The sequence below is a fragment of the Peromyscus maniculatus genome, chromosome 7 (genome assembly GCF_049852395.1).
Source record: "Peromyscus maniculatus bairdii isolate BWxNUB_F1_BW_parent chromosome 7, HU_Pman_BW_mat_3.1, whole genome shotgun sequence".
NCBI lineage: Eukaryota > Metazoa > Chordata > Mammalia > Rodentia > Cricetidae > Peromyscus > Peromyscus maniculatus.
The window spans coordinates 34,986,516-35,003,229 of record NC_134858.1 but is presented as its reverse complement, the minus strand read 5'-3'; positions in this window follow the sequence as shown (position 1 = coordinate 35,003,229).

The following is a 16,714-nucleotide window of genomic DNA, read 5'->3' as shown; positions in this document are numbered from 1 at the left end:
GACATCCCTATGGCTCTGTCCCTGGGCTGTCACCTGCAGTTTGCGTGTAAATACACAGAACGTGTCGCATTTTGAGAGCAACCAGAGAACTAATGGCTGTCGTTGGTTTGCAGATAAATATACAATGCCCTGTGTAGAAATCCAGAGATTTCTGTCTCTCACAAAGTTAAGGTAAGAGAGTGTGGCCTTTGTGTTCACTCAGGAAGCAGCAGTACGTCATGCTCACTTTACTTCCACACAGAAACTAATGGGAGGAAATACCTCCTATCTCCCTTCCCCATTGTGGAATACGGCACAGGTTGATGCCAAGTGGGAATCCTTGTGGCCGCCTCTGTAAGACACAGTGTAACAATTGGGAAGGGCAGCAAAGCCATTGTTTCAGCACCATTTTCAGCTGAATTCTATAGTTATTCATGCCTGCTGCTGCGTTTGTTTCATTAAGCAGCTGCGGACACTGCCTTGGAGAGGAAAATAAATGTCTATTCTGCCACTGCTTCTGATACTGTGCCTATAACAGTTCGGAAGAAAGACTCCTACTGTAACCGGGGTGATAATCTTTCTCCATCGAAGCACCCACTGGAAGGCATTACTTTCAGGGAGACACGGGTGGGCCATTCTTTCTCACTCACCGAATCCTCTCACACTCAGCAATTCTAAGCAGAATGGAAATTAAAGATTGAGTAATATTTTAATTTTTCTCTGGCTATTTTTTGAAGTTTCCCTCGAAAATATAGTTTCCATTGAACTTTATTTTAATGCTTGCTAGGATTTACTTTTTAAAATAAGTGTGTATTTGTGTTGAGTGTATATTCACTCTGTGCATTAAACCCGAGGGATTAAGCAGCACAGGCCTGAACGCAGCCTCTGTCCCCGCAGGATGACCCTTCTGCTACTGCCACCTGGTGGCAGCATACCTGCATTTCAAAGAAAAGAATCCAGTCTGCTCAGAGGCTCCCTTTTGTCCAAGAAAAACTAAAAATAGCAATTTCTAAACTGCATAGAAAGCCAGTCTTAATATAAGCATATATTCAAGAGAGGTGTACTATGACATGAGATACAAAGAGGAATAAACAAGACATGGGGTGAATTATTTAAAAGTTATCATCAGCCCTTGAATGTAGACAGGGGAGGTTAACAAAAACAAAGGACATATGCAAGAGCCATGTAGAAAACTTCCACTTTATGAGCTAAAAATACATATGTCTAAAAGATCTTAAAATAAAGGTAGCCTACACGGGTACTGAGAAGTTATAGGTTTTTAATAGAAATTCCCAGTGTCAGATTCAGGAGACTTCCCTATGAGTTATTGACCAGCAAGGCCCAGATGCTCCAAAAAGTACAGCCTACTGCTGTTGCTCTTTGATGACACAATGATTAGATGGTGAAACCCTATTGCTGAAGATACTATACACTTTGGGTTCAGGACACAGAAATCAAGCTAGAACAGATCTCAAAAGAGAGAAGATTGTGGACATCATTCAAAGGAGCAAAAGATCTCTCTCTATATATATATTTTTAAAAAAAAAATCCTAAGTCATACTACAAATGTAACTGTGAACTCCTAATTTTGTTTTTCAGATGCCCAGCAGTAGCTTCTCTAAATTCCTTTCCATTGGTATATATGTACACAATAAACTATTAATCAGCCATTAGGAAGTACAAAATCATGAGGCTGGAGAGATGCCTTGATGGTCAAGAGCACCAGCTGCTCTTCCAGAGGATCTGGTTTGATTCCTAACACCCACATAGCATCTCATGACTATCTGTAACTCCAGTTCCAGGTTTTTCAACACACTCTTCTGACCTCCCAGGGTACCAGGCATGCATGTGATGCACATACACATGCAAGCAAACCACTTATATACATAAAATGAAGATAAATAAATCATTTTTTAAAAGAAGTACCAAGTTTTACATCACTTGCAGGAAAATGGATGGAACCAGAGATCATCACATAGAGCAAAATAAGCTCGATTCAGAGGAACAAGTATCACATGTTTTCTCTCACATGCAGAATCTAGTTGAAAGGAGAGCAAGAAGAACGACAGGAGGAACAATACGAGAGAGCAGTGTCAGATGAACGTCATCAAAGCATGCCATGCACCTGTGTGAAAATGTCACACGATGCATTCTAATTTAAAAGTAGACATGAACCAATTCCATTCGTTATGTACTCAGGTCCCAGGAGCAATAAAATCCACTCCTTCAAGTGTAACACAGTTAGAAGATGATTGTATTTGGACACATCACTTCCCCTTTTATCTGGGAAACTCATTTTAATGTTATATTTATGATAAAAATAACAAAAACCTCACATAGTGGTACACGACTCTGGGAGGCAAGGGGATTTCTATGATTTCAAAGGCAGCCCTGGACTACAAAGCAAGGACCAGCCAGGACTACTGAGCAAGAATCACCTCTCTCAACAAACCAGCTAGAAACTGACATTTCAGTCAAATCAATTACTATCTCCTTGAAAAAAATTCCAAAATCCAGTCAGCAAAAGGACTCGAGTTTGGGGACAGTTAAAAGTTGCAACTTCTCGCCGGGCGGTGGTGGCGCACGCCTTTAATCCCAGCACTCGAGAGGCAGAGGCAGGAGGATCTCTGTGAGTTCGAGGCCAGCCTGGGCTACCAAGTGAGTCCCAGGAAAGGTGCAAAGCTACACAGAGAAACCCTGTCTGGAAAAATCAAAAAAAAAAAAAAAGTTGCAACTTCTCCTCTTGGAGAAGAAATGGGAGTCACAACACCATAGCTAAGGCCCACTTTTCTCCGAGGAGGCCTCTTCATATTCGGGAATACATGGACACACTGATCCGCCATGCTTCTCCTCTGTGCTACATGTCTCCACAGTGAATGCCTTGTTAGTGGGGTTTGGTTTTTTCCCTTTTTAAGGGGTGTGTGTGTGTGTGTGTGTGTGTGTGTGTGTGTGTGTGTGTCAGAGATAGAGAGAGAGACAGACAGACAGAGACAGACAGACAGAGAGTGAGAGAGAGACAAAGAGAGACAGACAGAGAAACAGAGAGTGAGAGAGAAAGCATGGATGATCTGTCCATATTTATGTCTGTACACCAAGTGGAATGCAATGTCTGCAGAGACCAGAAGAGGGTGTTGGATCCCCTGGAATCAGAGTGATAGCCAGTTGTGAGCCACCATGTGGGTGTTGGGGACCCAATCCTCTCTGCAAGAGCAGCAAGTGTTCTTAACTACCGAGTCATGTCTCCAGCCTCATCATTTGCCAGTTATTTTACTTAGAATGTGGCTACGTTTTTCAGAGTCATTAATAAACCCTAATCCCTGTTCTCTACCCCACTGCACAAAAGTTACACATAGAGAAAAACAATTCATTAAGACAAAGTTCAAATAAGCCCCACAAGGCTATCTCTCCTCAAGACTCAAGAGAAAAATCCTCCGGGATTCATTAAAAGTTCACTTTTCTCTAACAACCTTGGAGGAGTCTGTGCTGGATGATGCAACACCAGGGAAAGTTCCTGAGCGGATGTCACCACAGAGACTGTTGCCATGGAGACTTCTTTTCAAATGTGTTTCAATTTTATTAGAACACAAGTGAGTGTTATTTTTCAATTATTTTTATTCGTATTGAGATAAAAGTCACATAACATAAAATTCACCATTTTAAGCATTTTAAGAGTTTTCATCCACAGGCTTTTAGTACATCTTGGTAAACACTATTTACTGGCAAAGCATTCTACCATTCCCACCCCACCCCCCAAAAACACTACCATTTCCCTGCTTCCTGTTACTGCCAGCCCATGAACACCAGTGGCCTGAACCTATTGTGGATGTTTCATCCAAATGAACTTGAAGCCTCTGTGGCCTTTATGCTGGCTTCTCTCACTTACCATAATGATTTCAGGGTTTATGTATGACAGAGCAGGCCTCACACCTCCATTACTTTCTTTTTTTTTCTTTTAATAGAATGTCATGTAGACCAGACTGGCCTAGAACTCACCATGTAGCAAGGTTCTCCTTGAACCCCTGATCCTCTTGACTCCACTTGCCAAGTGCTGAAATTACAGGCATGCATCACCATGCTTGACTTTGTTCCTTTTTATAGATGAATAACATCTCATTGTGTGGAGATATTACATCTTATTTGTCCATTTATTAGTTTATAGTCACGTGGGTGGTTTCTACTTTTAGACTCCTATAAATAATGCTACCTGAAGGTCAGCCAAGGGTGAGGGCTTAGGACCTACTCAGGCCTTCTGTGAGCAGTGTTCAATCTGAGTGTGCCTGAGGCCTTCTAGGCAGGCAACATGACTAAGCTGGAAACACACCTGCCAGGCAAGCCTAAAGACCTAAGTTCAATTCCTAGATCCCACTTAACGTGGAAAGAGAGAACTGACTCCACAGAATTATCCTCTGATCTCCATACTCTGATGCATATGTGCACACACACAAAACACATATACACTAAAATAAAATAAACATGTAATAATGATGAGTAAAATAGCAATGGCATGTAGCCTTCTAGTTTGTCACAATCACACAATGCTTTGTGAAGTCCTGATTTACCAGAATAGCTTATTCTCCATTCTTTCCTCCTATGCTTTCTAGTCAATACACCATTTGTCCCAGTCACCATACCGTGCTTCACTGCAACTAATATAATCACCTTTTAGTGACTTACAAGTCCCAGCTCCCTACTCCTATTCCACAAGGTCATCTCAGCCCTGACATCATTTCAGACAAACCCTTTGCACTCCCCTCATACATACACAATGGACTACTACTCACCTTTGAACCTGAACCCAGAAGACACTATGTTAAGTAAACTAAGCAATGGGCAGAAAGACGATTATTCTTGTGGACTCTTGTATGTGGAATCTAAGGAGAAACTAACTGAATGGAACAGAGCAGTGGTCACTGGAGGTGGGAGGGGCCTGCAACAGGGACATGTAGGTCAAAGGGTACAAACCTCCAGTGATATGAAATGAATAAATATAAAGAAACAACATACAGCACAAAGACTACAATTAATAACTGCATATTGTATATTGAAAATTCTGCTTGAAGTAAGAGTTTAGGTCTTCTTACAAAATACACAAAAAATTACATAAGATGGCAAGTGACTTAATTGCTTACTGTAGTAGTCATTTCACAATGTATAAATATTCATCTTCTTAATGGGTAGAAGGATGCAGTTGGATACATGTGTAATGTTCTATGACACAGCAGTGTGAATATAGTTGGAAATAATCAATTGTTTATTATAAGATCATGAAGAGCATGCTGAATGTTTCCAACACAGAGCCATGATGTGTCTGAAATGACCCAATCATCCTGACCCAGTCATCATAATGTTGCATGTACTGAGACAGCCGCAATACCCTGTAAATACTGAGTACCAATTAAATAAATATTTTATTTGAAGTTTGTGTGCGTGTGTGTGTGTGTGTGTGTGTGTGTGTGTGTGTGTGTGTACACATGTATGCAGGTACCTGCATGTTACCACATGCATGTGAAGGTCAGAGGACCTTGCATAGCCATCCTCACATTCCAGTAAGGCAGGGTCTCTTTCACTGTTTGCTGCTGCATATGGCAGGCTAGCTAGCTGGGGATCTTCTGGAGATTCTCCAGTCTCCACATGCCATCTCATAATGGGAGCACAGCAGTTATATACAGGCACTACCATGACAGCTTTTACATAGGTTCTGAGCTTTCAAATTCATGACACTTTATTTTCGTAGCAAGCACTTTACCCACTGAATCATCCCTCCATTCCTAAACAGACATTTTAAAAGATTTTGATTGAAGCACAGAGAGGAACAAAAGTTATGCCCCTGGCAGTCAGTTGGATAAGGAAATGTAAATATTACATTCATTATAATATTGTACATTTATTGTAATGTAACATTGTAATATCACAATATTACCAAATAGCCATCTCCTTGAATGGAAGGAAACATGCTGTTCACCTTGAATTTCTATAATTAAAAACTTCAGCCTTCTTTAAGAGGTCTGTTGTGCTCTCTGCCAGAAACTTGTGCCAGGAATGTGGGCTGCTGTCTCCAAAGCTGCTGCCAAGGAGTTGGAATTGGAGAAGTATCCAGGAGAATTTCAAAGCCACCATGCTCTCTTGCTGAAAAATTATGTGTTCCCTGGTCACCGCAAGGTCTGTATTAGTACTCGAAGTCCTGTGAAGTTGGTTCTGATTTTGTCAGTTTATTTGTTGTTTTGTGGGTAGAGAGAGGCCTCCTGAGTCCTCCTGCAGCCCTGTTTGTAGACATTGCTCTAGAACCACCCATTTTCCCTCCTTGTTCTCAGATATTTGTCAGCAGGATGGCAAGTAGAACTATCTGACCCAGTGTTCGGCATAAACTTGGGAATCAGAGTAATGTCAGTCCCAACCATGGCTCTGCCACCGCCAAGGCAATTGACAGTGATTAATCTCTGTGATCTTTCTCTGGATGTCAAGTCTTTTATCTAACATGAAGATGATAAGGCACATCCCAAAGGTGGTAAGTAATGCTGTTTCCGACCCCCGAATTTAAAATATAAAGCTCATGTTGCAGTGTGGACTTGTCATCTTCACCAGTATAAATAGAAAAATCAAAGAGTCTTTCCTAGAGCCTGAGGTGTATAAGTGAAATAAAATAAAATAATGTCTTCTATTTCATTTGTGTGGGTATGTGTGTACACATGTTCGTGTGTGTTGAGGCCAGAGGCTGACATCTGATGTCTTTTTCAATTGCTCTCCATCTTCTCTTTTGAGACAGGGTATCTCACTGAACCCGTAGCTCTCCACTGAGAAAATCAACAAACCCAAGGGATGCTCCTGTCCTCACCTCCCTGATTCTGGGATGACAGGTGTGTACTTCCACACCAGGCTTTCTACATGGTTGTCAGGGGTCCACACTTGGGTCCTCGTCTTTACACATCAAGCACTTTACTGGCATCCCTCTAGCACAAAATTATGTATTGTGAAATGTGACGCGGGGAATGCAAATTATAAACAGTATATATAATATTACTTTAGGAAAATAAGGCAATATGAACCCACAGGGAAATCTCTGGAAAGGTAGCATGAAGTAGTTAAGAATGTTCATCATTTGGATAGGAGTGTGATCGTTTTGATTTCTTGTGTTTTATGTGTACTTATCATTTTACATGCATGACAATTGCTTTTTTATTTTAAATTCTTTTAAAAAATACAGTGAAAAGAGCTAAACAGAGAATTCACAAAACAAGAAACACAAATGGCTGAAAGACATTTAAAGAAATGCTCAACATTCTTAATCATCAGAGAAATGCAAATCAAAACGACTCTGAGATACCACCTTACACCTGTCAGAATGGCTATGATCAAAAACACCAATGACAGTCAATGTTGGAGAGGATGTGGAGCAAAGGGAACACTCCTCCACTGTTAGTGGGAATGTAAGCTTGTACAACCACTGTGGAAATCAGTATGGCGGTTTCTCAGAAAATTAGGAATCAAACCACCTCAAGACCCAGCCATCCCACTCTAGAGCATATACCCAAGGAATGCTGATTCATACCATAAAGATACATGCTCAGCTATGTTCATAGCAGCACTATTTGTAATAGCCAGAACCTGGAAACAACCTAGATGCCCATCAATGGAAGAATGGATGAAAAAAATGCAGTACATATACACAATGGAGTACTACTCAGCAGAGAAAAACAATGAAAGCATGAAATTTGCAGGCAAATGGATGGAACTAGAAAAAATCATCCTGAGTGAGGTAACCCAAACCCAGAAAGACAGTCATGGTATGTACTCACTCATAAGTGTATTATAGATATAAAATAAAGAACAATCAGACTACAACCCATAGAACCATGGAGGCTATATATATAGCATGGAGGTCCCTAGGACGACTGTGGCTTATAATAAATTTTGGTTTTACTCAAAAAAAAAAAAAGATGCTAGATCGTGTTTACAGTGATATTAAAAAAAAAAACTGGAGGAGGCGGGAATAGGGGGTAGGCTGGGGGGAAGGAAAGAGGGAAGAACAAGGGAATCCGTGGCTCATATGTAGAACTGAATTGTATTGTAAAATAAAATAAAATAAAAAAACAAAAAAATACAGTGATACCTTATTGTTTTGTATTGTATTGTATTGCTTGCATCTTAGTTTAGGTCATACAGTGTCACTGTGTTCAACTTGCCAGTAACTACTATGTCTGAGTTTAATTTACTTAGTTTTAAATTTGTTGCTTATGCTTTTAATGTCAAATCTGAAAAAAAACCCACTACCAAACACAAGGCCATCCCAAACTGTCTTACAGAGGCTGCACCTTTTTACATTCCCATCAGCGATGCGTGACGGCTCTCCCTTCACACACTGTTGGCAGCAACATAAATTAGCATAGTCATTGTAAAAAAAAATACATTACAGAGTTTGCTCAAAATTAAATTCAATGATCAATTTAAAATAGTGCTCCTGTTAGTCCACTGCTAAGTATATACATCCAAAGGAATTAAACCAGTATATTGAAGAAATGTATGCACTACCATTCATAATAGCTAAGACATGGAATCAACTTAGGTGTACATCAGTGGATGGATGGATGGATGGATGGATGGATGGATGGATGGATGGATGGATGGATGGGTGAGAAAATATGATGTATATACACAATGGAATGCTATCACATCATTAAGAGAACAAAATCTTGGCATTTGCAAAAACGTGGATAAATTAGAAGACACTTTTTTAAAGTCAGGCATATAGAGACAAACAGAATGATCTCATTCATATGTAAAATTGAAAAACTGATTTCACTAAAGGGGATAATAGAATTTTAGTTACCACAAGCATGCATGGTTAGGGTGGAGGGTGGCAAGATGTTAGTCAAGGAGGGTAAAATTACGCCTGAATAGGAGGAAAGGTCTATAGGATAGGATATATAGGAGAGAGACAGAGAAACAGAGAGAGACCAAGAGGGGGAGAAATCAGAAAGAGAAGGAGAGACAGACAGACAGAAAAATAGAGTAAATGAGTGATTGCCTGGGACCATGGAATGGAGAAAATGGATAGGTATACAGTAAGGAAAGGGTAGAGAACAGATGCTAATGGCTACAGATTTACTGTCCTGTGTGATTAAAAATGCTCTAAAATGGATTGTGATGATGGTTTGCAGGACACTGTGAACATACTAAAAGCCATAGGATTGTACTTTTCAAATAAGTGGACTGTGTGACGATTGGGTTACATTTGAATACAACAGTACTTAAAATACAAGCATTTGGGCTGATGTGATGCCTCAGTAGATAAAGGTATTTTCCACCAAGCCTAATGACCTGAGTTTGATCCCTGGGACCCACGTGGTAGAAGCATAGAAGCAACTTCTACATGTGGTCCTCTGGCCTTTATGTCATACACACACACACACACACACACACACACACACACACACACACACTAAATGAATAAAGAAATGCAGTTTTTTTATTCAAGTATGAGAATTCCAATTTCTGTATCCTCTCACTGATATTTGTTATTACCCATTTGTTTTTGTTGCAATTGTGTGTATGTGTGTGGGTGCGGGTGTGTGTATGTGTGTGCCATTGCTCATGGAGACCAATAGAGGGCATCGGATCACCTAGAATCAAAGTTACAGGTGATTATGAGCAGCCTCACGTGAGTGCTGGAAATCTAGCTAAGGTCCTCTGAAAGAGCAATATATGGAGACTGCTGAACCATTTCTCCAGGCTGCCCATCTTTTTTTATTATAAGCATCTTACTGGATGTTAAGTGGTATCTCAGTGTGAGTTTACTTTATAATTTCCTAATGGCTAATGGTATTTAGCATCTTTTCATATGCTTGTTTGAAATATAAACCCCTTCTTTGGGGAAATGTCTAAGTTTGTCGATTTTCAGTTCTATTATTTTTAGTGTCAAATCTAAGAATTCACTGCAATATCCAAGGTCATGAAAATATCTTCTGATTAGCTGGGTGGTGGTGGTGTGGTGCCTTTAATCTCAAGACTCGGGAGACAGAGGCAAGCAGATCTCTGTGAGTTTGAGGCCAGCCTGGTCTACAGAGTGAGTTCCAGGACAGCTAGGACTGTTTCACAGAGAAACCCTGTCTGGAAAAAAAAAAGAAAGAAAGAAAGAAAGAAAGAAAGAAAGAAAGAAAGAAAGAAAGAAAGAAAGAAAGAAAGAAAGAAAGAAAGAAAGAAAGAAAGAAAGAAAGAAACTTCTGATGTTATCTTCTGAGTTTCATGGCTTCAAAATGATTTAAAAGATAAAACCTCAACCTCCATTTTTTTAAAGGGGCTCAAGATTTCTCAACAATTCTCTTGGCTTCAACATATAATTGTCATCCACAGTAACCCTGAGAGGTTGAAGAGCATGGTTAAACCAATATAGTACTTTAAGAATCAAAGCTTAAACATGTAGCACGAATTGTTAGAAGGTCTTATTAATAAAAACAAACCTGGAGCCAGGTATTGGAGTGAATGCCACAAGATCAGAGAAGCAGAACAAGCCACAGCCTCCTCACCTCAGTTCCTCAGCTGATCCTGTTTCCTCAGACTGGAAGCCTCTGAGTCCTCATCCAAATGGATCTCAGCTGAATTGTGCTGCTCAGAAGCCAAAAAGTTGAACCAGCCTGGTTCCTGGTTTTCATGCCTTATACACCTTTCTGCTTCCTGCCATCACTTCCTGGGATTAAAGGCTCACTTCCTGGGGTTGATTAAAGGCGTGAGTCACCATGCCTGGCTGTTTCCAGTGTGGCTTTGAACTCACAGAGATCCAGATGGATCTCTGTCTCCCAAGTGATAGGATCAAAGACATGTATGCCACCATTTTCTGGCCTCTATATCTAGTGGCTGTTCTGTTCTCTGACCCCAGATAAGTTTATTAGGGTGTACAATATTTTGGGGAACACAGTATCACCACATAAACATATGAAAGCAGTGAAGCAGTTGACAGTGGTTGACATTTTTCAGAAAAGAAAAAGGAGACGTGATAAGGCAGTAAAGGAGCCAGATTTCTTGAGACCACAATACAAAAGACACAGAGCAGAGGGGGACCCGGTTCCCTGGTTCAATCAGTCTTCTTTTGCTCTGTATCTAGTTCCACATTTTAATGCTGCCCTCATCTGAACTCTCCTGAGCTCCTCTGAACACAGAAGGAGCACTCTAGATCTCGTCTTTTCTTAGCATACTTATCTTATGAGGACAAACTACATTCCAAGAGAAATTTGTCCAATTTTTTGTAAGTACGAAATTCATGATTGATAATATCTGGTTCTTCTCCAGCAGAACACTGTGCCCAGCCTAGTCTCAGATGCTGGCGTTTCAACAATCCTGGGGTTTGAGCCCAATTCCCAATTTGTTGGATCCAATTTCATATGCAAAGTAAACTCAGCTATTGGCATACACATGCAAAGTGCTGAATCTCACTCCTCTTCATATTTTCTCCCATTTTCAATGTATATGTACCCACAAATATAAATACAATTTTCATAAGTACACAGTTGGGAAAACATACATGAGTTGTGGGTGTGTGCAATTCCTTGTTCTTTATTCTTTTCCTTCTTTGGTGACATGTGACCAGATGAGGCACCTACAACAGTTTCTTCATGGCCTTCTAATGTTTAAATCTGGGGGACAGAAATTAAATTAGCCAAGTTCCATCAATATTTCTATGCACAGTCTGTTTGGGTGCACACTGTATTTCTCTCTCTCTCTCTCTCTCTCTCTCTCTCTCTCTCTCTCTCTCTCTCTCTCTCTCTCTCTCTCGTGTGTGTGTGTGTGTGTGTGTGTGTGTGTGTGTGTGTGTGTGTGTACAAAGCAAGCTAGGGATCAAATTCAATTATCATCATGTAGTAATCACTCGGGATGTCTTCTCTGGCACAGCCTCTAAACCATTGATAAACTTTGTGTTGGAGAACACCATTTTGTGTTAAGAATCGCTTGTTATATTACACTTCTTCCCTGTATTTGCTGAACCAAAGATTGCGTGCTGACTGACAACCTGTGTCACCACATCTTGTCAGGTCAGCTTCCTAATTAATTGTAGCATTTGTTCTCTTTTTTATTTTATTTATTTATTTTCGTGTATATGGTTGTTTTTACTGCATGCATGTCTGTGTACCACATGCACACCTAGTACCCTTGGAATCCAGAAGAGGACAATGGATTACCTGAGACTGGAGTTACAAGCAGTTGTGAACTCTAACATGGGTGCTGGGAATTGATCTTGAGTCCTCTGGAAGGTTAACCAATTTTCTTAACCAGTGAGCCATTTCTCCAGCCCAAGTTATAGTATTTGTAAAGGGATAATTGGATCAACGGTAGACATTGAACCTTATACTAAAACTATCCTATTTTGAGTTAGTCATCATTGGTTCCTTCTCTCACACTTTAGCCTATATGATATTGATATGTTCTTTGGGGGTTAGTTTAACACAGCAATCACTAAATCGATAGTCCTCATGTCCTATTCATTATCTCCCCACCATCTTCATCCGCTTCACAGAGGGAAAATCCAGAGTCCTCAGCAGCAGCTCTGGGCTTTTTCTGTGAGTCGTATGCTTCTCTTCACTTCTGCTCACTTCAGAAGAGGTCAGGAACCACCTAGTAAGATAGTCAGTCCTAGGCAGAGGGCCACTTGTGGGGAAGTGAGGCATTTTTCCAGTCACAGAGGCCTCCTGCCAAAAGCCCTGTGAGTGAGCCATCTGGGATATGATTCTCCCAATCCCAGTTCAGCCTTCAAGTGAGCAAAGCCAATCTCTTTTTTTTTCCTGTTTTATAATCCAACACTGTAGAATTTATTTTATTTAGCCATTGATAGCTAACCATATTTATATGTGGATTTGACACTTTTATATCTCAGAAACCATTCATTGTCTTGATGATGATGATGATGATGTCTGTAGAACTCCAGGTGGAATGATAATATGTATAATAATTTCACATCCTCAACATATTAAAAAAATCCAGTTTAGAATGAATACATGAAGCAGAATCAAGAGTCGTAACAAGACTGAAGCAAAACTGAAAGGAAACTCCAAAGACTATGGTAGGAAGAGCTAAAGAATCTGCCAACTTACAACTAGTGATGGGTAGAAAACAAATGGTTTTCATTTTTTCCTTTATTATTTATTTATTGTTCATCTATTTGTTTTATAGCCTGGCCACAGCCTCTCCCCCGCCCCCATTCTCTCCTTCCAGTCCCTCTCTCCCATTTCCCCCCACCCCAACCCCTCCTCTTCTGTCTCCATCCAGGAAAGGGCAGGCCTCCCATGGACATCATAAAACATGGCATATCAAGTTGCAGTAAGACTAAGCACCTCCCCACGTATTAATGCTGGGCAAGATGACCCAGTAGGAGGAACAGGGTCTCAAAAGCCAGTAAAAGAGTCAGAGACAGCCACTCTTCCCACTGTCGGGAGTCCCACAAGAGGACCAGGCTACACAACAGTAACATATGTGCAGCGTGCCTAGGTCAGTCTCATGCAGGCTCCCTGGTTGTTGGTTCAGTCTCTGTGAGCCCCTATGAGCCCAGCTTAGTTGACTGTGTGAGCCTTCCTCTGGTGTCCTTGATCCCTCTGGCTCCTACACTCCTTTCTCCTCCTCCTCCACAGGATTCCTGAACTCCCTCTAATGTTCAGCTGTGGGTCTCTGCATCTGTCTCCATCAGCTGCTAAAGCCAATCTCTTGAATGAAACCTTGTGAGCAATCTGTCTTAGCTGCTCCCAAATTCCTGACCTATGGAAAGTGAAAATGATGCATTCACTGTTTAAAGCTACTAAGCAACTTATTTCACAGAAATAGTTAATGCAAATGTAAAGAGATACTTAAATTCATTACTTATCAAAAGAAATACAAATTAAAATAATGAAATATTACTGTAAGCCTTACCTTGTAAATATTATCTTGTAAGACATAGAAATTATAGATTTAATATCCTAACTAAACTCTTTTGTAAGATCATAACGAGAAGTGTACGTATAGACAGGATTTTTTACTCTGGGTGAAGCTTCTGTTTCTGGGCAGCAATTCGCCATTGGCTTTGGTCCAAGTAGAAGTCCTCTGTCAGGGAGAAAATGAGCCATCAAAGCCTTAAGTTGTTGTTACAGGGGTGGAATGACAGATGGAAACTTGAGGAGCTTCAAACACATGGTCGGTTTTCCACATGGGACATTTGCAGGATGCTAGGAATATGTGAGCTGACATCCGCTCAGAATCCTATGCAAAGTGAAAGATCCTCCACTCCACCCCGGGATGCTTGGGAGGGGCTAGTGCTAAGCTCACTCCTGCAAACTCACCGCCCTCCCAAACATAGGCCACATTTTGAAGCTACCTATAATTGGAAGCTAAGGAGCTGAAAGAAGATCCTCTCAAGAGAGTAAAAAGTTCTCAGTCTTTCAAAGTTGAAAGACCTTCAGTCAAAACCCTGGAGAGAACATACTCCAGAATCGGGGGTCTGGGGGGCGGGGGAGATCATACCCCAGAATGTGGAAAATTAATGCAGAATGTGTCTTAGTGCCTCTTCAACACAGGCCTGACCGTGCATGTTCCGGAGTAGGTAGTGATCAGCATCTCCACCTGTGTGCCTAACAGAAGAAACAAGGCCCGCCTCTGGTGACAGACTAACCAGAGCATCTGTGATTCTTTGGCTTCTCATACATGATATTCCATATAAGTTGCAAATTAAAATACAGGTATGCAAAGAGTTAAGATCATATGACAATCTTGCTCAGCTTTCTCTTTCAATAACAGATAACAGATATGAGCAACTGATAAAGAAAAAAGTTTACTTTGCCTCACAATTTATGGACATTTTAGTCCATGATTGACCCATTACTTTCAGTCTTTGAGACATATCATGGCTGGAACCTGTGGTAGAGCATAACTGTTTGCCTTGTGGTCATAAAGAGGTGCGGAGAGAACAAAACAAGAGGAAGAAATCAGGACCCTATGGTCCCCTTTAAGGGTGACACCTGATGACACAAAACTTGCTACTAGGCCCACTAAAGTTTCTACCTCCCCAGTAATGCCATATCAAGGATCAAGTTTTGTTGTTTTTTTTAAGATTTATTTATTTATTTATTTATTTATTTATTTATTTATTTATTTATTTATTTTGTATACAGTGTTCTGCCTGCAGGCCAGAAGAGGGCACTAGACCTCATTATAGATGGTTGTGAGCCACCATATGGTTGCTGGGAATTGAACTCATGACCTCTGGAAGAACAGCCAGTGCTCTTAACCTCTGAGCCATCTCTTCAGCTCCCAAGGATCAGGTTTTTTACATGTGGACCTCTGAGACACTCCACATAAAACCATAGCATCAGTCAACAATGAAGACAAAGAATAGACAGTATAAGTGAATCCATAGATTGCCTAGATTCCAGAGTTACTGATAGAGATTATAAAATAATTCTAATTAATATGGTCAGTGAAATAAAAAACAAATAAATTACATAAATATGTAGAGTTTCCATAAGTGAATATTAGCCACAAAGTAAAGGATAACTATGCTACAATCCACAGACCCAGAGAGACTAGGTAGCAAGGAGGGTTCAAGAAGGGGATGCTCAGAACTCCCTGGGAAGGGGAAATAGAAGAGAATTCGTGAGTGGACTGTGGGTGAGTGGGGATGGGAACATGAGCAATCAGGTTGGGGATGGACAGAGAGGGAGAGTACCAAAAAAAGCTACTGGGAAGAGGGAGCATTTCAGGATCAGGTAAAAACCTGGCACAAGGGAATCTCCCAGGAATCTACAAGGATGACCCCAGCTAAGACTCCTAACAATAGCGGATACATAGCCTGAACTGGCCATCTTCTGTGACCAGGCAAGACTTCAAGTGGAGGGATTGAGACCCCAACCCAGCCACATAATCTTCAGCCTACAGTCAGTCCTGCTTATGGGATGTGCTGGGGTAAGGGTGGCTTAGAGATTGAGGAAGGGGTCAACTAATGACTGGTCTAGCCTAAAACCCATGCCAGGAGAGTAAACCCACCCCTGACACTGTCTGGAGCACCAGGACCCACAGGCTGGATGACCCAGAGACCCAGGATAGAACCAAACACGACTAGAGGGGGGAAAATGTCGATGTAATGATGCCTAACAATATTCTGCTATACTCATATATTGGTGGCTAGTCCAGTTGTCATCAGACAGGCTTCATCTAGCAACTGACGAAAACAGATGCAGTGACCAACAGCCAAACATTTGACAGAGCTTGAGGAATCCTGCAGAAGAGGGGAGAAAGGACTGTAGGAGTCAGAGGGGTCAAGTACATCACAAGAAACCCCACAGAATCAACTAACCTGGGCTCATAGAGGCTCACAGAGACTGAACCAACAACCAGGGAGCCTGCATGGGACTGACCTAGGCTCATATATGTTATAGTTGTTTAGCTTGGTCCTCTTGTGGGACTCCTAACAGTGGGAGCAGGGGCTGTCTCAAGCTCTTTTACTGGCTTTTGGGACCCTACTCCTCATACTGGGTCACCCTGCCCAGCCTTAACACACAGGGAGGTGCTTAGTCTTACTATAACTTGATATGCCATGTTATTGATATCCATGGGAGACCTGCCCTTTCCTGTACAGAAATGGAGGAGAAGGAGAGAACTGGGGGTTGGGAACAGAGGGAGGGTGGGGAAGGGAGTTGGGAGAAGAGGAGGGAGGGGAAACCGCAGTTTTCCCTGGGATGTAAAATAAAAGAGGGGGAGGGGAAGAGGGAGGAAAGGAGGGAGGCAG